The sequence below is a fragment of the Bufo bufo genome, chromosome 4 (assembly GCF_905171765.1).
Source record: "Bufo bufo chromosome 4, aBufBuf1.1, whole genome shotgun sequence".
Classification (NCBI taxonomy): domain Eukaryota; kingdom Metazoa; phylum Chordata; class Amphibia; order Anura; family Bufonidae; genus Bufo; species Bufo bufo.
The window spans coordinates 238,846,950-238,873,568 of record NC_053392.1 but is presented as its reverse complement, the minus strand read 5'-3'; positions in this window follow the sequence as shown (position 1 = coordinate 238,873,568).

Here is a 26,619-nt window from a genome sequence, read left to right as displayed (position 1 = left end):
AGGTGATTTTCCCCCCCAACAGTCTGCACTGACTGATTGCTACCGTCGCTGCATCCGTGAACCCCTGCACCACTACTTCCCGGGAAGGTAGGCTGTTGCGAAGTAGGTGGTCTACCCCGGGCACGTTTGGCTTCTGACCTCCCACTGCTGCGGTTTTTGGGATTAAGTTAGTTTTCATGGCAAAGAAGGACTATGCAATTCATCTGATCACTCTTCATAACATTCTGGAGTATATGCAAATTGCTATTATAAAAACTTAAGCAGCAACTTTTCCAATTTCCAATATTTATGTAATTCTCAAAACTTTTGGCCACGACTGTATATTTCTCGTATTGTACTGAAATAGGCCACTAAATTATTTCTGAACAAATACAAGCAATCATGATCTGCGTTTATATTTCTCATATTGGACGAAAATAGGCCACTTAAAGATTTCAGAGTAAATAACAGAAAAAGTGAACTGAGCAAATTTTTCTCTTTTTCTCTAGAAATATGGCAATAAACGCTTTTAGCGCAAATAACACCAAATGTGAACTGCCTTTATTTTTTTCGTATTGGAGTGAAATATGACAAGAAACGCTTTTAGCGCAAATTACAGCAAATATGAACTTAGTCTATTTTTCTCTAGAACTATGGCAATAAACGCTGTTAGAGCAAATAACACCAAATGTGAACTGATTCTATTTTTCTCGTATTGTAGTGAAATATGACAATAAATGCTTTTAGCGCAAAAAACACCAAATGTGAACTGCGTTTATTTTTTTCGTATTGGAGTGAAATACTGAATGACAAAAAACGCTTTTAGTGCAAATAACAGCAAATATGAACTTAGCCTATTTTTCTCTTTTTCTCTAGAATTATGTCAATAAACGCTTTTAGCGCAAATAACAACAAAAGTGACCTGCGTAAATATTTTTCATATTGTATTGAAATAGGCCACTAAATGATATCAGCGCAGTTAACAGCAAAAGTGCCCTGCGTATATATTTATCTTTTTCCACAAATAAAAGCCACTAAAGGCTTTTCAGCATAGCACTTGCACTCCAATAACTACAAACCGGATTCCAAAAAAGTTGGGACACTATACAAATCGTGAATAAAAACTGAATGCAATGATGTGGAGGTGCCAACTTCTAATATTTTATTCAGAATAGAACATAAATCACGGAACAAAAGTTTAAACTGAGAAAATGTACCATTTTAAGGGAAAAATATGTTGAATCAGAGTTTCATGTTGTCAACAAATCCCCAAAAAGTTGGGACAAGGCCATTTTCACCACTGTGTGGCATCTCCCCTTCTTCTTACAGCACTCAACAGACGTCTGGGGACCGAGGAGACCAGTTTCTCAAGTTTAGAAATAGGAATGCTCTCCCATTCTTGTCTAATACAGGCCTCTAACTGTTCAATCGTCTTGGGCCTTCTTTGTTGCACCTTCCTCTTTATGATGCGCCAAATGTTCTCTATAGGTGAAAGATCTGGACTGCAGACTGGCCATTTCAGTACCCGGATCCTTCTCCTACGCAGCCATGATGTTGTGATTGATGCAGAATGTGGTGTGGCATTATCTTGTTGAAAAATGCAGGGTCTTACTTGAAAGAGATGACGTCTGGATGGGAGCATATGTTGTTCTAGAACCTGAATATATTTTTCTGCATTGATGGTGCCTTTCCAGACATGCCAGCTGCCCATGCCACACGCACTCATGCAACCCCATACCATCAGAGATGCAGGCTTCTGAACTGAGCGTTGATAACAACTTGGGTTGTCCTTGTCCTCTTTGGTCCGGATGACATGGCGTCCCAGATTTCCAAAAAGAACTTCGAATCGTGACTCGTCTGACCACAGAACAGTCTTCCATTTTGCCACACTCCATTTTAAATTATCCCTGGCCCAGTGAAAACGCCTGAGCTTGTGGATCTTGCTTAGAAATGGCTTCTTCTTTGCACTGTAGAGTTTCAGCTGGCAACGGCGGATGGCACGGTGGATTGTGTTCACTGACAATGGTTTCTGGAAGTATTCCTGAGCCCATTCTGTGATTTCCTTTACAGTAGCATTCCTGTTTGTGGTGCAGTGTCATTTAAGGGCCCGGAGATCACGGGCATCCAGTATGGTTTTACGGCCTTGACCCTTACGCACAGAGATTGTTCCAGATTCTCTGAATCTTCGGATGATGTTATGCACAGTTGATGATGATAGATGCAAAGTCTTTGCAATTTTTCGCTGGGTAACACCTTTCTGATATTGCTCCACTATCTTTCTGCGCAACATTGTGGGAATTGGTGATCCTCTACCCATCTTGGCTTCTGAGAGACACTGCCACTCTGAGAAGCTCTTTTTATACCCAATCATGTTGCCTATTGACCTAATTAGTATTAATTGGTCTTCCAGCTCTTCGTTATGCTCAAATTTACTTTTTCCAGCCTCTTATTGCTACTTGTCCCAACTTTTTGGGGATTTGTTGACACCGTGAAAATTGGAATCAACGTATTTTTCCTTTAAAATGATACATTTACTCGGATTAAACGTTTGATCTGTCATCTACGTTCTATTACAAATAAAATATTGACATTTGCCATCTCCACATCATTGCATTCAGTTTTTATTCACAATTTGTTTAGTGTCCCAACTTTTTTGGAATCCGGTTTGTAATTGCTGGAATGACAGAGCTGTATTATGAGACTATCTGGATCACCAAGTAATGTTTCCCTGCACTTGTAAATCGCTTTTATTCACAATGAGGATTTTCCTATGACTCTCCCTAGCATCTGCACATGTCTCTCCCTGCCTGAGAAATGATTCCTCTCGCTATCCTTTCCCTGCACTAGTAAATCGCTTCTTTCCTTTTTTTTTTTTTAACAATTAGTTTTTCTTTCACTCTCCCTAGCGCCTGCATACACGTCTGTCCCTGACCAGTGTACGATTGTGAATGGCAGACTCTAAGATGGCTGCCGTATTTATAGGGCTGTCACATCACAGGGCTGGCTGGCTGCTGACTGGCTGCATGCATGGCATTATGGGTCATTCTGCCTTCCAGATTTCCTTTCCCCATGTCCACACATGGCTAGCCACCATGTTAAGAAAAATTGCGATTCATTACCACAAAGCGCGAGGAAATTCGCAATAGTTCTAAATCGAATTTTTCCTGAAATTCAGAACGAATTTGACTTAGTCAGCTTCGATTTGCTCATCTCTAATCATAATATAAAACTAATGACATCATACAGCCATCTATAAAGCAATATCAGATGAGTGGAACAATCCAGTCAAAACGTTTATACTGTGTTAGGGCTCGTTCACACGACCGTGTGAAGCCTGTGCCCGTGCTGTGGACCGCAAATTGCGGTCCGCTAAGCACAGGCACCTGCCGTGCGGCAGCCCCATAAGGATCGCGGCCCCATTCACTTGAATAGGTCCGCGATCCCTCCGTTCCGTAAAAAGGTAGAGCAAGCTCTATCTTTTTGCGGTGCGGAAGCACGGAACCTCAGAAAGCACTCCGTAGTGCTTCCGTAGTGTTCTGCTCCGTGGTTCCGTTCTGCATCTCTGGATTTGCGGACCCATTGAAATGAATGGGTCCTCATCCGTGATGCGGAATGGCCACAGAACGGGACCCATGTATTGCGGATCCGCAAATTCATTCCACAATACAGGCACGGGCTTCACACGGTCGTGTGAATGAGCCCTTATGCCTAGGACAAATGCTAAAGGGGGCAGTTAATGACCCAGGAAATCAAAGAGAGGAGTTCTGTCTCATGCACCCCCTTCAGATCAGGTATATTATAACACAGTTTTGCTGGAGGACTCCTTTAAAACTCCAAAACTTAGCTGCAAGTTCTGTAAGTAAGCACAGTTCTCTAGCTTGTGGTGTGTGAACAGAAATATTGCTGGGTCAGACCTAAATTTGGTAAAAACACAAGACACAGGTTATAAACTGAGCTGCATACAACTGTCTACAAGGTATGTAAAAAAAAAAAAAAAAAGAGTGACCAAACCTAATAATGTCATCAATCGAATGCCAAATTATACGTCCACCACCTCTATGCTCTCACCTGTTGACTACCAGCAGAAATGTTAATATGATTGCAGACTGTGACATTAAATGTGTTAAAATTTGAATGTATTCCCAGATCTCATTGGTGACTGAGGCTGGATATGAGCATTGTTATCAGAGCTATGCAGCAGCTAATGATAACCGTGCACCAGCTCCATTGTGCTGCTGCATAATCTGTCTTTTATTCCTTTCCCCAGTCACAGCTACTGACGCCCCTTATCTGTGCAACACGGGCCTCAATTTCCCCCATCATCTTCAGAAGACAAAGCCAGAGAGGCCTGCCCCTTGTCCCTTGAGAACCATCATTTTGTGAAATGTGGAATAACTACGTAAGGAAGAGACAAAAGAAATTTTTAACCAATAATAAAAAAAAATGGAAAAACAAAGGAAAATCAAATGTAATCTATCATTGATAATACAGGAAGGTGGAAGGTGACACTGAAATGCTAGCGTGCATGCGATGGGAAAGTTTTTACTTTGTGTTTTAGGCATTTAAATTATCACGAAAGTGTCTGTGCTGAAAATGTTAAGATGTCTATAATTTTTCTGCATATAATGTATGTATATATATATATATATATATATATATATATAATACAGAATACAAAATAGTGTTTTGATTAATTAAACCCTGTTCATAGAGCAAAAAAAAGAAAGCATTTTAGACTGAGAAGTACATTTTGAAAATATTACTTTCTTCCAATTGACCATAACTTTCAAATACTTTTAACATCCTTGCCAAGAGAGCACTTCATACATCCTACCCAGGTTTTCGGAATCAATACAATAACCCTTTTGGGACACTTCGGGCCTGCTTTTTAAATTTTTTGTTTTTTAGCTCTCCTCTTTCCAAGAGCCATATTTTTTTTTTTATGCTCACACGGCTGTATGGAGGCTTGTTTTTTATCGAGACAAGTTGTACTTTCTAATGGCACAGTTTATTTTACCATATCTTGTATTGGAAAATTGAAAGAAAATTCTGTGTGTGGTGAAATTGGAAAAAAAATAGCAATTCCGCTGTTTTTCTGGGTTTTGTTTTTACGCCGTTCACTGTGCATTAAAAATGAAATGATAACCTTATTCAGCAGGTCAGTATGATTTTGGCTATACCAAATTTATATATTTATATTAATTTTTATTTGACTTATTTAAAAAAATAATAATAATTTGAAAAAACATGTTTTTTCTATTATAGCGTACACCACAAGTAAACATATTTTTATATTTTAATAGTTAAGACATTTCCAGACATGGTTATACCTGCTATGTTACATTTTTTTATTGTTTAGTGTAAAATCGAAGGAAGAGTTTTTTTTATTTTTTTATTTCTGTGTTTGGGGGGGTCACTTAAATTTTTTGTCCCATTGGGTGATTTGGACATGCGTTCTTCTAATGGCTTGTCGCATAGACTGCAACAGAATTCTATTGCTGTCTATGGGTTTTTAACTGCCTGTCTGAGAAGCAGTGCTCTATTATACAGCCAGCATCTGTTTCAGCAGCACGTGAGCCTGCTCCATACTCCTTACAGTACACCATAACATAATTGTACATCATGGTGCTCGTAAGGGTTAAAGGGGACTTGTCACATTGTACATGCAGTCTTATCTGTGGCCACCATTGTATAGAGCAGAAGGAGCTGAGTAGATTTATATGTAGTTTTGTAGGGAAACATTTGGGATGAGGAGTACAGACCATGTCAATCATTAAGTAGAACCACCCACTTTACTCCTACTCCTGACAAAACTGTATGTGAATCTGCTCAGCATCTCCTGCTCTATAACATGCTGCCTGCAGATCAGACACCTTGTACAATGCGGGAAGAAAAACAAACGAACCAGCACCTTCATAATAAGTAAATTTGAGAACGCAGGTGCACGCTACCTTGGCTGAAACACAATTGGATTAGTAGAACTACAGGTAACAGCACACTGCTAGTCAATTGCACAAAGATATAAGCAAACACTGAAAGAATAATAGCTGCTTGGTGGCCATACTTACTGCAAGTGCAGTTAGAAGCTCTTTGCGCATATAATTGATCAAACATATGTCGAGCCCATCTACCAGACGACAAGGTGGCTTCTAATCAGATGGGTCCTACTCTAACATGCCTCTCCTGGGCTTACAGCCTACAATCTGGGCAAAGTAGCACCCTGCTATATCCTACACATGCCTCTCCCAGGCTGTGAGCCTGCAGTATGGGCTAAGTAGAATACAGCTGTACAAGCTATCTAATTAAAAGCACATGGTAAATGGGCGGTGGTGCGCGGTTCAAACTCACCACCGGGGGGCGCCACCCCCCCAGTGGCAGTGACTATAGGGAAGAAAAACAAACGAACCAGCACCTCCATAATAAATAAATTTGAGAACGCAGGTACACGCTACCTTGGCTGAAACACAATTGGATTAGTAGAACTACAGGTAAACCTTGTACAATGCGACAGGTTTCCTTTAAATACATATCGTCTTGGGTTCATATTTCTGCAGTGATGCATATATAATGGTTGTTACATTAAAGGATTTAAACTCTTTTTGTCCAATCCACTCCATGGCTCCATGACCTCAGGCTCTTCACAGTTTGAAAACACAGATTAAATTAAGCATCCTCTAGTGTATAAACATTCTGATGCTCTTCTACAGAAAAGGCAGAGATCTGAGGTTGTAATTAACATATTAACATCCAGGCCACTGCTGCTTGGCAGCCCATCTACCAATGATGCCAATTTATCATGGCAGCCCAGGCTGTGTTTCACTTTATTTGTAAAGTAAACCGTATTGCCTTGGGCTTCAGCCATCCTTTTACTATACTATGATACAATATTTTAATGTTTGCAATTTAAGTATTTGACACATCTTTGTTCCTCTTTTTGCCTTCACAACTTGACCACTGTTATGATATACATTTTTTTAAGATGTTTGAAATACACAGTTAGAATGCTGAACCATGCTGTTATGAAGTTGGTTTAAAATGAACTAGCCAAATGAAAAGCTACTACTTAGATCAATATTCATCTTTAACCCTTTTATGACCGCCGATATGCCTTTTTACAGGGTCACTAAGGGGCCTTAGGCTGGGCCACCAGCTTATTACGATGGCCCAGGCTAAGCACTGCAAGGAGACCCGTGCAGCACAGAGCAGGGACTTGGCTCCCACATGAGAGCTGAGCTACTGGTGTAATGGCCAGGACCAGAAGATGAACCAATCTTGGCCATTTAACTCCCTAAGTGGTTACACTGCCTCCCATCTACATCCAACTAAATTGCAGGGTGCTGATGTCTTGGCATGGCAGCCTATGGCCTAATGAAGGTGCAGGCCTACCATCAGTGTACTTTTTAGCTGGTGGTGTCAGATAGTGCTGACAGAATAATATATTGCATTATACAGTGTCATGCAAAAGTTTGGGAACCCCTGGTCAAAATTACTTTTACTGTGAACAAGTAAGCAAGTTGAAGATGAAATGATCTCCATAAGGCATTGTTTTTTAAACAATTTCATCTTTTGCATTTTTGCAATAACAAAAAAGGAAAAGGGCCTGAAGCAAAAGTTTAAGCACCCTGCATGGTTAGTACCTAGTAGCACCCCTTTTGGAAAGTATCACAGCTTGTAAATGCTTTTTGCAGCTAGCCAAGAGTCTTTAAATTCTTGTTTGAGGGATTTTCATCCATTCTTCCTTGCAAATATCTTCCAGTTCTGTGATATTCCTGGGCCATCTTGCATGCACTTCTGTTTTGAGGTCTATCCACAGATTTTAAATTATGTTGAGATCAAGGGATTGTGAAGGCCTTGGTAAAACCTTTAGCTTGCACCTTTTGAGGTTGTCTATTGTGGATTTTGAAGTGTGTTTTATTCCATTTACAGTTGATGTTATTTTTACTTCCAGAATTTTCTGGAATTTCATTAAATCCATTCTCCCTTCTACCTGTAAAACAGATTGTCAGCTGCTCCCAGTGACATTAGCAGATTCAGGCAAAATGTAATTGATATGTATAGTAACTAGAGATGAGCGAATCGAAGTTGACGAAGTAGAATTCGATCCGAATTTCCGGAAAAAATCAATTTGCACCGAATCCAAATTTCCTCACGTTTCGTGGTAACGAATGGCTGCTGCACATGTTAGGACATGGAGCAAGGAACTCTGAGAACGAGAGATCACCCACAATGCTATGCATGCAGCCAATCAGCAGCCAGCCAGCCCTGTGATGTCACAGCCCTATAAATAGCCTCAGCCATCTTGGATTCAGCCATTTTCCAGGGTACATAGTGCAGGGAGAGACGTCAGCAGGCGCTAGGGACAGTGGTAGAAAATACCTTTAAAACTTATATTTTGCTGTATAGAAGTTCAGGGAAAGAATAGGGAGGAATCATTCCACAGTATTGTATCAGAACAGGGCTCAGTGGTGGAGTTTACAGCCTGGGTAATAGAAACAATCCTATTACACCTTGCTGCACTGACTGCCGATCCAAATTGCCATTATACAGCTCTATAATTCCAGCAAACCGTTCTTGTTATTGGGGTACAAATGCTATTTGATACATCCATTAACATGGTTTATTACAAGAAAATATTTCTACGTCTTATTTGTCCTTGTGAGGTGCAGTTATATGTTCTAAAGCATTTTTGGGCTTGTATTAGTGGGAAAAAAGGGCTTATTAGCCATTGTGAGGTGAAGTGAGAAAATTACAGCCCTTTTTGGCATGTATTAGTGACACAAAAATATATATAATTTGCCGTTCAGTGGTGCAGTTATATGTTCTAAAGCCTTTTGTGGCGTGTATTAGAGGCAAAATAATATATATTATTTGCCGTTCAGTGGTGCAGTTATTTATATGTTCTAAAACCTTTTGTGGCATGTATAAGTGGAAAAAAATAAGGGCCTATTTGCCTTTCAGTGATGCAGTTATATGTTCTAAAGCCCTTTTTGGCGTGTATTAGTGGAAAAAAAAATATTATTTGCTGTTCAGAGGTGCAGTTATATGTTCTAAAGCCCTATTTGGCGTGTATTAGTGGCACAAAAAAATGTATTTGCCGTTGTGTAGTGAAGTAAGAAAATTACAGCCCTTTTTGAGGTGTATTAGTGGCAAACAAATATATATTTACCATTTAGCGCTGCAGTTATATGTGTTAAAGCCCTTTTTTGAGTGTATTAGAGGCCAAAAAAATATATATTATTTGCCGTTCAGCGGTGCAGTTATATGTTTTAGAGCCCTTTTTGACGTGTATTAGTGGCAAAAAAAGATATATTATTTGCCGTTCAGCAGTGTAATTATATGTTCTAAAGCATTTTGTGGCGTGTATAAGTGGAAAAAAATAAGGGCCTATTTGCTGTTCAGCGGTGCATTTGTGAACCGAGAGCAAGGCAGGTGGTTTGACTCCGCAACCAGAAAAGAGTGCGTACGCAGAAGTCAAGATTAATAAAATTGCATTTACTATAAATTAATAAAAGCAGGTTAACAATGCAGTTACAAAGGTAAAGACAAGTAAAATATTCAAAACAGTATAAACAATACAAGTTAAACACTGCAACAATTTTCACCTTCACTGTGTCTGTATTTGCAGTGTGGACACTAAGAAAGAATAGTCCCAGAAACTATCCCTAACTGACCCTAACTTTCAAGCGGGTGCGCACCCCCCCTTATCCCAGTGGTCCAAGTGGACCGCTTACAGTTTGTGGAAGTGCACAGTGGGGCCCTATGTCGTCCTTTTCTTTAATCAGCGCAGGATCCGCAACAAAGAAGTCCTCCTCAGCAGGCCGGAAAACCAGTTGAATACAATCCAGGATTATTACAGTTACTGTCCGGTACCTCGACAGCACTGTGAGTCTCTTTACTGTTTGGCGCAATCCACACAGCCCAATGTTGGCTCCACAGGTTAGTTGCTACACACAGCCCTTTTAACTTGGCTTCACTAAATGCATGGTTTCTTTGTACTCCATCCGTCTCTAGACCGAAGTTCACACAGCTTGGCTGTACAGGAATGTCCTTTAGTATCTCCACACACGTCTTACACAACACAGAACTTGTTTTCTATCTTGCCAATATGGCGGCAGCTGCAGTTCCAGTCCCTCTTCCTCCTTCTTCCTGCTCACACTGAGGCAGGCTGACATCATAAGGGGCGTGTCACTTCAACACTTAACTGCTGCCTTAAAGAACCAGTGTCACATTAATACACTTTCTCTATGGTAACCTCCAATGCAAATTGGTCCTATGCTGCCATCTACTGACCAAACAAATACTGCAGGCATTTTACATTAAATTTTAACACAGTTTACCAGGATAATGAAACTTAGAGACATTATATGACTCTTTCTTACACAGTTATATGTTCTAAAGCCCTTTTTGGCATGTATTAGTGGAACAAAAAAAAGTTTTTGCCGTTGTATGGTGAAGTGAGAAAATATAGCCCTTCTTGGCATGTATTAGTGGCAAAAAAATATATATTTGCCGTTCAGTGGTGTAGTTATATGTTCTAAAGCCATTTTTGCCGTGTATTAGTGGCACAAAAATATATATTATTTGCCGTTCAGCCGTGCTGTTATATGTTCTAAAGCCCTTTTTGGCATGTATTAGTGGCACAAAAATAAAAGTATTTGCCGTTGTATGGTGAAGTGAGAAAATTACAGTCCTTTTTGGCATGTGTTAGTGGCAAAAAAATATATATTTGCAGTTCAGCAGTGCAGTTATATGTTCTAAAGCCCTTTTTGGCGTGTATTAGTGGCACAAAAATATATATTATTTGCCGTTCAGCAGTGCTGTTACATGTTCTAAAGCCCTTTTTGGCATGTATTAGTGGCAAAAAAATATATATTATTTGCCGTTCAGCGGTGCAGTTATATGTTCTAGAGCAGGCATGCTCAACCTGCGGCCCTCCAGCTGTTGCAAAACTACAACTCCCAGCATGCCCGAACAGCCTACAGCTATCAGCCTACTGTAGGACATTGTGGGAGTTGTCGTTTTACAACAGCTGGAGGGCTGTAGGTTGAGCATGCCTGTTCTAGAGCCCTTTTTGACATATATTAGTGGAAAAAAAATATATATTATTTGCCGTTCAGCGGTGTAGTTATATGTTCTAAAGCTTTTTGTGGCGTGTATAAGTGGAAAAAAATAATGTCACGGTCATATTATTGATTGACCGTGACGCGGTTGCCGTGCAGACTGGTTGCCGGTGGCAACGTGTTGTTGTTGGTTTTCACGTGCATTTCCCCTTTAAGGTGTGTCTCCCTGTGGTTTGGTGAGCGAGGGGTTAATCCTCTAGCTAGTGGGGGTTTAGGTGTGTCCTGGGTGTGGCCACTAGCTTGACTTTATCTGTGGCTTCCAGGCTGGGGGCAGTTGTACTCCAGCCTTGTTTGGTGATGGAGCTCTGCTCCTTTCCTGGGTGAACTTCCCAGTCCTTGAGGGCCACCTTGTTGGACATAAATTGTCTTCCTTTTGTATGCTCCTTTTACCCTACCTCACTGGTTATATGTTAGGTGTGGGTTTATGTTCAGGGTGTGTTGTATGTCTTGATTGTTGTTACATGTATGGGCTGTTGTTGGTGTTTGTCCCTGCATGTATGTATGACGTTTTCCCTGTGTGTTGTGTCCTCCAGAAGGGGGTTGGTTTCCTGGAGGGGTGAACCACAAGCCTGTATGCAGCGCTGCCCGGGGCTGCCATGCACCTTGTGGCATGGGGGTCCTGGCGGAGTCTGGTGTGCTGGATACCTGTGTGAGTTGCTGGTATGGTGTCCTGATTGGTGTTAGGACTCCTGTACTCTTGCTGTGTATGGTCTCTCCTTTTCCCTGCTACTAAGTCTTTAGAGACTCCTGTTCTTCTGTGTTTTGAATGAACAGGACGTCTCTCCCCTGCTCCTTTGTGAGGGATTATAAGGGCGTCTCAGGGTCCCTGGTTTCCAGGGTATGAGCCGTCCTACCATTGGGGTCCGCTCATACGGTGAGGAGTTAGGGAGAGGAGGTGACGCTATAGGAGGTGACCAGCTTCTTTTTTCCTGGCTTCTTGGCCTAGCAGCTATCCATTATCCCTTTACATTGTATGGTGGGGGGTTTCCCCCACTCCCCACCGTCACAAATAAGGGCCTTTTTGCAGTTCAGTGGTGCAGTATTATGTTCTAAAGTCCTTTTTGGAATGTATTAGTGGCAAAAAAATATATATTATTTGCTGTTCAGCGGTGCAGTTATATGTTCTAAAGCCCTTTTTGGCATGAATTAGTGGCATAAAAAAAAGTATTTGCCCTTGTGTGGTGAAGTGAGAAAATTTCAGCACTTTTTGGCATGTATTAGTGGCAAAAAAATATATATTTGCTGATAAGCGGTTCTGTAATATATTCTAAAGCTCTTTTTGGCGTTTATTAGTGGCAAGAAAAATATATTTGTCATTCAGCGGTGCAGTTATATGTTATAAAGCCCTTTTTGGCATGTATTAGTGGCAAAAATATATATATTTGCCGTTCAGCGGGGAAGTTATATGTTCTAAAGCCCTTTTTGGCGTGTATTAGTGGAAAAATATATATATATATTATTTAGCGTTTAGCGGTGCAGTTATATGTTCTGAAGACTTTTTTGGCATGTATTAGTGATACAAAAAAAGTATTTGCCGTTGTGTGGTGAAGTGAGAAAATTATAGCCCTTTTTGGCGTGTATTAGTGGCAAAAAATATACCGTATTTATCGGCGTATAACACGCACTTTTTCCCCCTGAAAATAGGGGGCAAATGATGTATGCGTGTTATACGCCGATATTCATTGCGGCCCGGCAAAGATGCAGCATCACAGACTGCGCTGTATGAGTCGGGAGAGAGGAGGGGCTGGAGTCCGTAACTAGGGGCGGGGCCCGGTGCAGTCACTGTACTCTTACACCGGGCCCCGCCGCTCACCAAAGTATTTATAAACGTGAATCCTTATCCTGTTATTAAGCTGCCCTCTCCCATGTTCCCATGTCCCCCCTGTATCCCCATAGCACTTACTTAAGCTTCAATAGCAGGCAGAGCAGACGGCAGCAGTAACGTCACTCACTGACGTTGAGCGCCTGCTCCGCCCCCTTTATGAATGAAGCAGGCGGAGCAGACGCGCGACGTCAGTGAGTGACGTTACTGGTGCCGTCCGCCCTGCCTGCTATGGAAGCGTGTGAATCGTAAGTGCTGTGGGGATACAGGGGAACATGGGAACATGGGAGAGGGCAGCGTTAGTTCAACTTAATAACAGGATAAGGATTCACGTTTATAAATACTTCGGTGAGCGGCGGGGCCCGGTGTATTGGGGGACACTGTTATGAGGGGGATCTGTGGATGACATATAGCAGTGTCATCCACAGATCCCCCCCATAACAGTTCCATCCACAGATCTCCCCACCCCATAGCAGTACCATCCACAGATCTCCCACTCCATAGCAGTACCATCCACAGATATCCCACCCCATAACAATGCCATCCACAGATCTCCCACCCCATAACAATGCCATCCACAGATCTCCCACCCCATAACAATGCCATCCACAGATCCCCCATAACAGCACCATCCACAGATCCCCCACCCCATAACAGTGCCATCCACAGATCAACAGTTGCTTTTACTGTCCTTTTACATTATTTACCTTATAAGTGGTAATAATATTAATAAAAAAAAGTTCTGAGCTACCCTTATTTTGCTTCAAAGTTCTTTATTTGAAATTAAATTTTTTTTCCTGAAATTTCCCTTAAAATGAAGGTGCGTGTTATACGCCTGTGAGTGTTATACGCCGATAAATACGGTACATTTGCCATTCAGTGGAGCAGTTATATGTTCTAAAGCCCTTTTTGGCGTGTATTAGTGGCAAAAAATTATATTATTTGCCGCTCAGTGGTGCAATTATATGTTCTAAAGCCCTTTTTGGCGTCTATTAGTGGCACAAAAAAAAGTATTTGCCGTTGTGTGGTGAAGTGAGAAAATTACAGCCCTTTTTGGTGTGTATTAGTGGCAAAAAAATATACATTTGCCGTTCAGTGGTGCAGTTTTATGTTCTAAAGCCCTTTTTGCTTGTATTAGTGGCAAAATATATATAATATTTGCCGTTCATCGGTGTAGTTATATGTTCTAAAGCCTTTTGTGGCGTGTATAAATGGAAAAAAATAAGGGCCTATTTGCCTTTCAGCTGTGCAGTTATATGTTCCAAAGCTCTTTTTTGCGTGTATTAGTGGCAAAAAAATATAAATTATTTGCCGTTCAGCTGTGTAATTATATGTTCTAAAGCATTTTGTGGCATGTATATGTGGAGAAAATAAGGGACTATTTGCCGTTCAGCAGTGCAGTTATATGTTCTAAAGTCCTTCTTGGCATGTATTAAAGGCAAAAAATATATATATTATTTGTCGTTCAGCGGTGCAGTTATATGTTCTAATACCATTTTTGGCATGTATTCGTGGCACAAAAAAAAAGTATTTGCCGTTGTGTGGGGAAGTGAGAAAATTACAGTTCTTTTTGACGTGTATTAGTGGCAAAAAATATATATTTGCCGTTCAGAGGTGCAGTTATATGTTCAAAAGTACTTTTTTTTGCATATATTAGTGGCACAAAAAAAAGTACTTGCCATTGTGTGGAGAAGCAAGAAAATTACAGCCTTTTTGGTGTGTATTAGAGGCAAAAAAATATATATTTGCCGTTCAGCGGTGCAGTTATATGTTCTAAAGCCCTTTCTGGCGTGTATTAGTGGTAAGAAAAAATATTTGCATTCAGCGGTGCATTTATATGTTCTAAAGCCCTTTTTGGCGTGTATTATTGGCACAAAAAATATATATTTTTTGCCGTTCAGCGGTGCAGCTACATGTTCTAAAGCCCTTTTTGGCGTGTATTAGTGGCAAAAATAGATTATTTTTTTGCCGTTTAGCGGTGCAGTTATATGTTCTAAAGCCCTTTTTGGCATCTATTAGTGGCACAAAAAAAAGTATTTGCCGTTGTGTGGTGAAGTTAGAAAATGACAGCCCTTTTTGGCATGTATTAGTGTCCAAAAAATATATATTATTTGCCGTTCAGAGGTGCAGTTATATGTTCTAAAGTACTTTTTTTTGCGTATATTAGTGGGACAAAAAAAAAGTATTTGCCGTTGTGTGGAGAAGCAAGAAAATTACAGCCCTTTTTGGCATGTATTAGTGGCAAAAATATATATATATTTGTCGTTCAGCGGTACAGTTATATGTTGTAAAGCCCTTTTTGTCGTGTATTAGTGGCAAAAAATATATATTTGCTGTTAAGCGGTGCAGTTATATGTTCTAAAGCCCTTTTTATCGTGTATTAGTTGCACAAAAATATATATTATTTGCCATTCAGCGGTGCAGTTATATGTTCTAAAGTCCTTTTTGGCTTGTATTAGTGGCAAATAATATACTTTATATTATTTGCCATTCAGTGGTGCAGTTATATGTTCTAAAGCCATTTGTTGCGTTCATAAGTGGAAAAAAGTAAGGGCCTATTTGCTGTTCAGCAGTGCAGTTATATGTTCTAAAGCCTTCATTGGCGTGTATTAGTGGGGAAAAAAAGGCCTTATTAGCCATTGTGTGGTGAAGTGAGAAAATTACAGACTTTTTGGGGGTGTTTTAGTTTCCTTTTTAATTATTTATTTGATCTAACATTATGTCAGACAGAGAAGTGCTAGGCCCTGCACAGGGGAATGACAGAGGCCTAAATGTGTAGAAAGAGTAGAGGGCCACAGCAGCATATCCAAAAAATTCTTCTTTATTGATCAATTACCGCATGACACGGCATAAAAAGTAGCAGCAACGTTTCGGCTAAGGTTAGCCTTTGTCAAGCATATCTTACAATTAAAACAACAGGTATATAACCAACATGTCAATGCCACCCACAATGTCAATAATCCAATCAACAGACGTTTCACTATGTTACACCCACCTAGTTAATATTCACCAAGCTGTTGTATCACATTCATTAACAATACCAACATACATGAACAAAGATCACACATTCACATAGTCACCTGCGTTGCCTGTCGGTGTATACACATCCTCATGGTGGCTGGCGTCTCAGAATGGAAAGTGCGCATGTCCGCGAGCGTCATCAAGAGGCGACTCACCCAAGGCAGCACCGCAACTGTTGATGACGAACTTCACAACGTGGTGGTTGGCGTCCCAATGTGCACACTGCGCATGTCCGCAAACGTCATCAGAGGGCGGCCGGCTAGCGTCACGACGCCGCACCATCAATTGACGTGACAGGCAGTGCGGCAGGGGAGGCAACCTAGTTGTGTGACGGTAGAGGCAACGCAACTACAGAAATCGAGCATGTCAGCGTTGCCTAGAGACCGAACAACGCGCACTGTAAAAGATACAATGACACATGGTATAAATACAATGCGTCACGTATCATCGTGAACACAGAGATCGCCCTACAAGAGGATAGATACAATGCCAACACAGGTGTATATACGTATAAAACGTCAGTATAAAGTATGGCAAAGATATAACACATCACATATCATGGTTGGGACAAAGTTCACCTAGTGGCTGGATAGACACACAACCATCACAGGTATATACATGCGATGATGTGTATCCACACAGCAATATACAACAAGTGTGCCAGTATGAAGTAACATAATAAAGAAAGAACATACTGGTTAATAACTTGTCTGTTGAAAAACAGTAATATGGTGGTTATCGATCATTAATCATACGGTATAGCATGGTCATGTATTAGATTGGTTTTCATACATAAAATGTAAAATCAAAGCTAAGTATACAGAGAAGAGTCTAACTAATTCCAGCCACATTGAACTCAAGATTGAGTCCCAGTGGCTGCAAGGACTTCAATGTAAAGATCCATTTGAGTTCCTTTTTTCTCAGTATCGCATCCTTGTCGCCACCTCTCCGAAGAAAACCCACACTGTCTATAACTCTGAAGCGAAGCTGGTTGACAGAGTGCCCAGCCTCAACAAAGTGTTTGGCAACGGGCTTATCCATGTTTTTATTGCGTATAGTGCTCTTGTGCTTATTAATGCGTTCCCTCACCTCCATGGTGGTCTCTCCCACATAGGTGAGGCTACATGGGCATTGGATCGCATATACCACATCCCGTGACCTGCAGGTATAATAACCTTTGATTTTATATTTTTTGCCACTGTATGGATGGAAAAAGTGATCTCCTTTAAGCACATTACCACAATTACAGCAAGACAAACACGGATAGGTACCATTCTTGCGTGGGGCAAGTAATTTCTGTGTAGCCATTGTTTGGTCACAAACATCAGTTTTAACCAACCTATCGCGTAGGCTAGGGTTCCTCCTGTATGCCATCATCGGCGGGAACTTAAATTCTTCTATATCTGGCAACCCCCGTTGGAGTATATGCCATTCCTTCCTGAGGACATGCGCAATATCGCCACTGTCCTGGCCGAAGATGGAAACAAAAGGAACCCTAGCCTTAGGTCTGGTCTTGGTGGATTGTCGAAGTGTGGAACCTCTGTCAACCAACTTCACCCTACGTCTAGTTCTGTCTAGAAGATGTTTAGGATAGCCACGTTCCACAAAACGTGTACACATGGCATCCACCCTTTGTGTACAAACATCTTCATCAGAAACTATGCGTCTAACCCTTAAAAGCTGACTCCAGGGTATGGAATCAAGCATTTTGCGTGGGTGATAGCTATCATGCATAAGGAGGGTGTTTCTATCAGTGGGTTTCTGATAGAGGTCCGTTGCTAAAAGACCCTCCATCACATAAACCCGTACATCAAGGAACTGCAATTCACTTGCTGAAACAGTAGCTGTGAATTGCAGTCCTGGGACACCCGCATTCAAATGTGAGTGGAAACTGTCCAACTCATCAGTTGTCCCTGTCCAGATCATGAAGATGTCGTCGATGTAGCGCCACCAACATAGGACCCTCCCAACAAAGGAGGAGCGATACACCAGCTTGTCCTCAACCTCGGCCATAAAGATGTTAGCATAAGTTGGGGCCATATTGGACCCCATGGCCACACCCCGTTGTTGCTGGTAGAAGGTATCCCTGAAGAGGAAGTAACTCCTCCTCAGGACAACCTCCAAGAGGCTGAGGACAAACCGGCGGACCTCCGGGGAGAGTCCCATGTCGGCAAGGGCCACATCGACGACACCTAAACCATAAGTATGGTCAATAGATGTGTACAGGGACACTACATCAAAGCTTACCAATAAAAATTGGGAGGGTAACTGCAACTCATATAGCTTGGAAAGAAAGTGCCCTGTATCCTTAATATAGGATGGGGCGGAGGTCGCCCGGACCTGCAGCAACCTGTCAAGAAAGACAGACAATGGGTTAAATACAGAGCCCCTACCGGAGACAATCGGTCAACCCGGAGGGTTATCCAATCGCTTATGGATTTTGGGGAGTATGTATAACATTGGGGTGATAGGGTGTGGCACCGTTAGATATTGAAGTAAACCATCATCGATGATTAAGTTAAGACTTGCCTCACCTAATATCACCCCGATGTCCCGCATAATATCCCACTTGGGGTCCCCTGGTAACCGTTTATATACTTCAAGATCACCCAATTGTCTGTCTATCTCGCAGGTATACATTGCAGTGTCCATAACGACCACCGCCCCACCCTTATCGGCAGGTTTGATGGTAATGCGGGTGTCACGTTCTAGTGATATGATAGCCTCCCGCTCTGATTTAGAGAGGTTATTCCTATCTGGAAAAGTGGTTTTCAAGGCATTGATCTGTCTGTGCACTATGTGTATATAGGACTCCACCACGTGGTTTGAATGAGGTGGTGAGAAAGTGCTAGGTTTCCTGAGCTGCAGCTCATTACATGTTAGCAAAGTATCACTAGCTTTGTCAGGTAACAATACTCTGCCATCAACATTTTTGGATGCAAAAAAACTTTTTAAACGTAAATTTCTAAAGAAACGCTGTAAATCAAGCTCTAAGGAAAAAAGGTCCCTCTCAGTGGTGGGAGAGAAGCTGAGACCCCGACTTAGTACTTGGATCTGTACAGGTGTAAGTGTCGTTGACGAGATATTCACAACGAGTTGTATTATCTCCTCGGATTGCGCCTGGTTGGCCTTCCAGGCATCGCCTGTTTCGTTGGTGGTTTCCCTTTTGTATGACCGATGATGCTTCCTTCCGCCCCGGCGGCATCCCCATCGCCTTGCTGGCCTAAAAAAGGAGCTGACGTGGAGGGTTCATCCGTAGAGTCGGAGTCAAAGGTGCAAAAGCCAAAGTGGCTGCGGTCAAATCTTCTATTGCGTCTTTTCCTGGGTCTACCTTGTGACTGTTGAGAGCGCCAGTTGTACACCTTGCCAGTTTGATAGTCCTCAAGGTCCCTGTGCCATTTCTCCCTTTTAACCCGTTCGGTTTCACTTCTATGGCGTTGGACCTGTTGTACAACTTTGTCAGTGTGCGCTGTAAAATCCTCTGTGCTGCTGAGGCCTTGGATTTGCACATTCAAATCAGTCACAATTCCTTTAATATTCTCGACCTCTCTGCACAGATAGTCAATATTAGGCAGGATCAGGTCAAAGGAGTATTTGTTACTCACTGCCTCAAATTTGGCACAAAAGTCAGTGTCATTTGGGAAAAGGTTCGGCCGCAAATGGGAGCGCAATCCCCTAGGAATACGACGATTCCGATAGTACTCTCTCAAAGTACTAAGGTGTAGTTCCATGGTAGTCAGCCTAAATGTGTCACAGCCAGACAGCTGAGAAGCGCTCACAGGAGCTTCTCAGATCCTCCTCCTTGAATTTCTTTGTTTTGGTTTAGTTTCTCATCTCGTTAGTCTATCTCAGCTGTCATGCAGTCAGACTGATCGCTACCCTTTAAGTTCCTCCCCATAATGCAGTAGTGTGCGGCTGATACAACTTCCTGGAGTGTGTGTGCATGCTGTTCCCAGTTCCCAGTTCCCAGTCCTCAGTCCTCAGTCGTCTGCAGATAAGTGCTGTTTATGTATTTATGTTTTTGTCTTTTCTGGATCCAGGTGACCCTGAATTCCTCCGTGTCAGTGTAGGGAGCCGGTGGTCGTGTCCCTTCACTATTGTAGGGTCTTCAGGTAATAGATAGCCGAGGAACGTGGATATGCGGCCATCCACCTATGGGGTGTTCGCATAGGCTGAGCAGTGAGGGAGAGCGGCAGCTCTATTGCAGGGGTCTCCCTTTGTTCCTTAGTTGTGGATCCAGAGAGACATTGTTTATATGGTATTGTCTTGTTTCCTGTACACCATCCGTGACAAAATGTTTCTGATGCAGGCACAGGTCGCAGCAAAGTAAAGGGACATGGCAACAGGAGTCGCAGGAAGAGGCCTGAGCTCCCGGTGTCATCTAGCGGTCGTGTCTTGACCAGCAACCCAGCGGTTCTTAAGTGGTTGACTCGGTCATCCACTTCGTCCCAAATGACATCAGACACCCCCAGTCAAGAGTCGGTGGGTTCGTCAGACACAACCCTTAGTTGGCATGGCCCGGGAGCAGGCCCTGAGCCCTCACCTGTCCTCAACCTGCCTCTGTCAGTAGACTTGTCAGTAAAAGCAAAAGTTTACTGACAGTAGACTTGTCAGTAAAAGCAAAAAAAGGAGGAGACCACTGTGGTACTCAGCAGAAGTGGCCCAAATCATTAAAAATAAAAAGCTAGCATTTTGTAATTATAAAAAAAAACAGAGCAATGAAGATAAGGAAATCTACAAGATTAGGCAGAGAGAGGCCAAGCAAGTTATAAGAACTTCTAAAGCGCAGGCAGAAGAAAAACTAGCTCAGTCTATGAAAAAAGGGGATAAGACATTCTTCAGATATATAAATGAAAAAAGGAAATTAAAACAAGGAACAACTAAATTAAAAACAAAGGACGGAAGGTATGTAGAAGAGAATAAAGGGCTAGCCGACTGCCTTAATGAATACTTCTGTTCAGTTTTTACAAAAGAAAAAGGAGAAGGACCTCCACTAGAAAGAATGACTAATAAATCGTTTGATGCATGTATCTTTACAGAGGAAGATGTTCTAAGTTTGCTGTCTAAGGTGAAGACAAATAAGTCACAGGGGCCTGATGAGATACACCCAAAATTATTAAAAGAGCTTAGTGGTGAGCTGGCAAAACCGTTAACAGATTTATTTAACCAATCATTAGTAACAGGAGTCGTCCCGGAAGATTGGAAATTGGCAAATGTCGTGCCCATTCACAAGAAAGGTAGTAGGGAGGAATCGAGCAACTATAGACCAGTGAGTCTGACATCAATAGTAGGCAAATTAATGGAAACCCTATTAAAGGATAGGATTGTGGAACATCTAAAATCCCATGGATTGCAAGATGAAAAACAACATGGGTTTACTTCAGGGAGATCATGTCAAACAAATCTTATAGATTTTTTTGACTGGGTGAATAAAATAATAGACGGTGGAGGTGCAGTAGACATCGCATATCTAGATTTTAGTAAGGCTTTTGGCACTGTCCCACATAGAAGACTTATCAATAAACTGCAGTCATTGAGCATGGACTCCCATATTGTTGAGTGGATTAGGCAGTGGCTGAGTGACAGACAACAGAGGGTTGTAGTCAATGGAGAACATTCAAAACAAGGTCATGTTACCAGTGGGGTTCCACAGGGATCTGTACTGGGACCGATTTTGTTTAATATCTTCATAAGTGATATTGCAAAAGGCCTCGATGGTAAGGTTTGTCTTTTTGCTGATGACACAAAGATATGTAACAGGGTTGATGTTCCTGGAGGGAAACGCCAAATGGAAAAGGATTTAGGAAAACTATAAGAATGGTCAGAACTCTGGAAACTGAAATTTAATGTGGATAAGTGCAAGATAATGCACCTGGGGCGTAAAAACCCAAGGGCAGAATATATAATATTTGACACAGTCCTGACCTCAGTATCTGAGGAAAGGGATTTAGGAGTAATTATTTCAGAAGACTTAAAGGTGGGAAGACAATGTAATAGAGCAGCACGAAATGCCAGCAGAATGCTTGGATGTATAGGGAGAGGTATAAGCAGTAGAAAGAGTGAAGTGCTTATGCTGCTGTACAGAACACTGGTGAGACCTCACTTGGAGTATTGTGCGCAGTACTGGAGGCCATATCTCCAGAAGGATATAGATACTCTAGAGAGAGTTCAGAGAAGAGCTACTAAACTAGTACATGGATTGCAGGATAAAACTTACCAGGAAAGGTTAAAGGACCTTAATATGTATAGCTTGGAAGAAAGAAGAGACAGAGGGGATATGATAGAAACTTTTAAATACATAAAGGGAATCAACTCGGTAAAGGAGGAGAGCATATTTAAAAGAAGAAAAACTACCACAAGAGGACACAGTTTTAAATTAGAGGGGCAAAGGTTTAAAAGTAATATAAGGAAGTATTACTTTACTGAGAGAGTAGTGGATGCATGGAATAGCCTTCCTGCAGAAGTGGTAGCTGCAAATACAGTGAAGGGGTTTAAGCATGCATGGGATAGGCATAAGGCTATCCTTCATATAAGATAGGGCCAGGGGCTATCCATAGTACTCAGTATATTGGGCAGACTAGATGGGCCAAATGGTTCTTATCTGCCGACACATTCTATGTTTCTATGTTTCTATGTTTCTGTCCTTTTCTGTTCCCTCAGCCAGAAAAGTACTATATTCTGTGGGCTCAGATTCACTATACAGCGAGGACGAGCTACTAGAGGACAGTCAGCAGCTACTGGCCAGCCAAGATGTGGATGAGACATCTGCAGTTCCTCCGGTAGATGCACAAGTAGTGATGAGGAGAGTGGCATGGGAGCTGGTGCTGCGAGCGTTAAGGCTTCTGATCCAGAGACCGTTGAGGAGGACATTAGTAACATGCAGACAGTACTCCATGATGATGATGTAGCTGATCGCACTTGGGAGTCGGGTGAATTAGGGGCTTCATCATCATTGGGAGAAAATGGTGGCAGCTTGCCCGTGAGGCATCGGCAGAGCCAGCAAGTCACTAGCGTTGCCGGGAGTCAGCAGGGTGGCAGCAGTGGGAGGTCAGGAGTAGTGTTGAGCGCGAATATTCGAATAGCGAATTTTTTTAGGGAATATCGGCACTTCGCTAATTCGCAAATATTTCGATTATAGCGCTATAAATTTGTTATTTCGATTTTTTTTTTTTTTTTTTAATTGTTATATTTTTTTCTTTCCCATTTCCCAAAAGTAGTTCTTACCTGTTCTGAGGATTCCTGGCTTCCTGGCTGCTCCAGTCAGTGCCCGTTGCTGCTTCTGCTGACTTTCGTGCTCATGGAGCGTCCCCATCACCATGGGAATGCCTCCATACTAGAGTTGAGCGAACACCTGGATGTTCGGGTTCGACGAGTTCAGACGAACTTTCGAAAAATGTTCGGGTTCGGGATCCGAACTCGACCCGAACTTCATCCCGAACCCGAACCCCATAGAAGTCAATGGGGACCCGAACTTCTGGGCACTAAAAAGGCTGTAAAACACACCCAGAAAGGGCTAGAGGGCTGCAAAAGGCAGCAAAATGTAGTTAAATCCCCTGCAAACAAATGTAGATAGGGAAATGATGAGTTAACATAAAATAAATAAAAATTAAACAATATTAATTGGAGTGAGGTCCCATAGCACAGAATCAGGCTTCAAGTCACCCACCAATGGAGAAGGTCACTTACTATTATTTTGACCACAGCACCCAGACAAAGGAGAGAGGTCCCACAGCAGAGAACCAGGCATCATATCACCCACCACAGGAGTAGGCCACCATTTAGTTACTTTGACCCCTACACCCAGACGGAGGAGAGAGGTTACACAGCAGAGAATCAGGCATTTAGATCACCCACCACAGGAGTAGGCCACCATTGAATCAGACCCCGGCAACCATGTCAGATGGCACAAGCATAAGCTTTATATCAATCAGCACAGGAGAAGGCGACTTTGACAGACTTTGACCCCTACACCCGGACGGAGGAGAGAGGTTTCAAAGCAGAGAATCAGGCATTTAGATCACCCACCACAGGAGTAGGCCCCAATTTAATGGGACCCCGGCAACCATGTCAGATGGCACAACCATCAGCTTCATATCAATCAGCACAGGAGAAGGCGACTTTGAAAGACTTTGACCCCTACACCCAGACGGAGGAGAGAGGTTTCACAGCAGAGAATCAGGCATTTAGATCACCCACCACAGGAGTAGGCCCCCATTGAATCAGACCCTGGCAACCATGTCAGATGGCACAACCATCAGCTTTATATCAATCAGCACAGGAGAAGGCGACTTTGAAAGACTTTGACCCCTACACCCAGATGGAGGAGAGAGGTTTCACAGCAGAGAATCAGGCATCATATCAACCACCACAGGAGAAGCCACCATTTAGTTACTTTGACCCCTGCACCCAGGAAGAGGAGAGAGGCACCACAGCACATATTCTGGCATCATATCAGCCACCACAGGAGAAGCCACCATTGAGTTACTTTGACCCCCGCACCCAGGAAGAGGAGAGAGGCACCACAGCACATATTCTGGCATCATATCAGCCACCACAGGAGAAGCCACCATTGAGTTACTTTGACCCCCGCACCCAGGAAGAGGAGAGAGGCACCACAGCACATATTCTGGCATCATATCAGCCACCACAGGAGAAGCCACCATTGAGTTACTTTGACCCCTGCACCCAGGAAGAGGAGAGAGGCACCACAGCACATATTCTGGCATCATATCAGCCACCACAGGAGAAGCCACCATTTAGTTACTTTGACCCCTTCACCCAAACAGAGGAGAGAGGTTCCACATCAGAGAATCAGGCATCATATCAACCACCACAGGAGTAGGCCACAATTTAATGGGACCCCCGGCAACCATGTCAGATGGCACAACCATCAGCTTCATATCAATCAGCACAGGAGAAGGCGACTTTGAAAGACTTTGACCCCTACACCCAGACGGAGGAGAGAGGTTTCACAGCAGAGAATCAGGCATTTAGATCACCCACCACAGGAGTAGGCCCCCATTGAATCAGACCCTGGCAACCATGTCAGATGGCACAACCATCAGCTTTATATCAATCAGCACAGGAGAAGCCACCCTTGAGTTACTTTGACCCCTGCACCCAGGAAGAGGAGAGAGGCCCCACAGCACATATTCTGGCATCATATCAGCCACCACAGGAGAAGCCACCATTGAGTTACTTTGACCCCCGCACCCAGGAAGAGGAGAGAGGCACCACAGCACATATTCTGGCATCATATCAGCCACCACAGGAGAAGCCACCATTGAGTTACTTTGACCCCTGCACCCAGGAAGAGGAGAGAGGCCCCACAGCACATATTCTGGCATCATACTAACCACCACAGGAGAAGCCACCATTGAGTTACTTTGACCCCTGCACCCAGGAAGAGGAGAGAGGCCCCACAGCACATATTCTGGCATCATATCAGCCACCACAGGAGAAGCCACCATTGAGTTACTTTGACCCCCGCACCCAGGAAGAGGAGAGAGGCACCACAGCACATATTCTGGCATCATATCAGCCACCACAGGAGAAGCCACCATTGAGTTACTTTGACCCCCGCACCCAGGAAGAGGAGAGAGGCACCACAGCACATATTCAGGCATCATATCACACACCACAGGAGAAGGCCTCTTTCAGTGATTTAGGCCTTTGGACCCAGACAGAGGAGAGAGGCACCACAGCACATATTCTGGCATCATATCAGCCACCACAGGAGAAGCCACCATTGAGTTACTTTGACCCCTGCACCCAGGAAGAGGAGAGAGGCCCCACAGCACATATTCTGGCATCATATCAGCCACCACAGGAGAAGCCACCATTGAGTTACTTTGACCCCTGCACCCAGGAAGAGGAGAGAGGCCCCACAGCACATATTCTGGCATCATACTAACCACCACAGGAGAAGCCACCATTGAGTTACTTTGACCCTTGCACCCAGGAAGAGGAGAGAGGCCCCACAGCACATATTCTGGCATCATATCAGCCACCACAGGAGAAGCCACCATTGAGTTACTTTGACCCCCGCACCCAGGAAGAGGAGAGAGGCACCACAGCACATATTCTGGCATCATATCAGCCACCACAGGAGAAGCCACCATTGAGTTACTTTGACCCCTGCACCCAGGAAGAGGAGAGAGGCCCCACAGCACATATTCTGGCATCATACTAACCACCACAGGAGAAGCCACCATTGAGTTACTTTGACCCCTGCACCCAGGAAGAGGAGAGAGGCCCCACAGCACATATTCTGGCATCATATCAGCCACCACAGGAGAAGCCACCATTGAGTTACTTTGACCCCCGCACCCAGGAAGAGGAGAGAGGCCCCACAGCACATATTCTGGCATCATATCAGCCACCACAGGAGAAGCCACAATTGAGTTACTTTAACCCCCGCACCCAGGAAGAGGAGAGAGGCACCACAGCACATATTCTGGCATCATATCAGCCACCACAGGAGAAGCCACCATTGAGTTACTTTGACCCCCGCACCCAGGAAGAGGAGAGAGGCACCACAGCACATATTCAGGCATCATATCACACACCACAGGAGAAGGCCTCTTTCAGTGATTTAGGCCTTTGGACCCAGACAGAGGAGAGAGGCACCACAGCACATATTCTGGCATCATATCAGCCACCACAGGAGAAGCCACC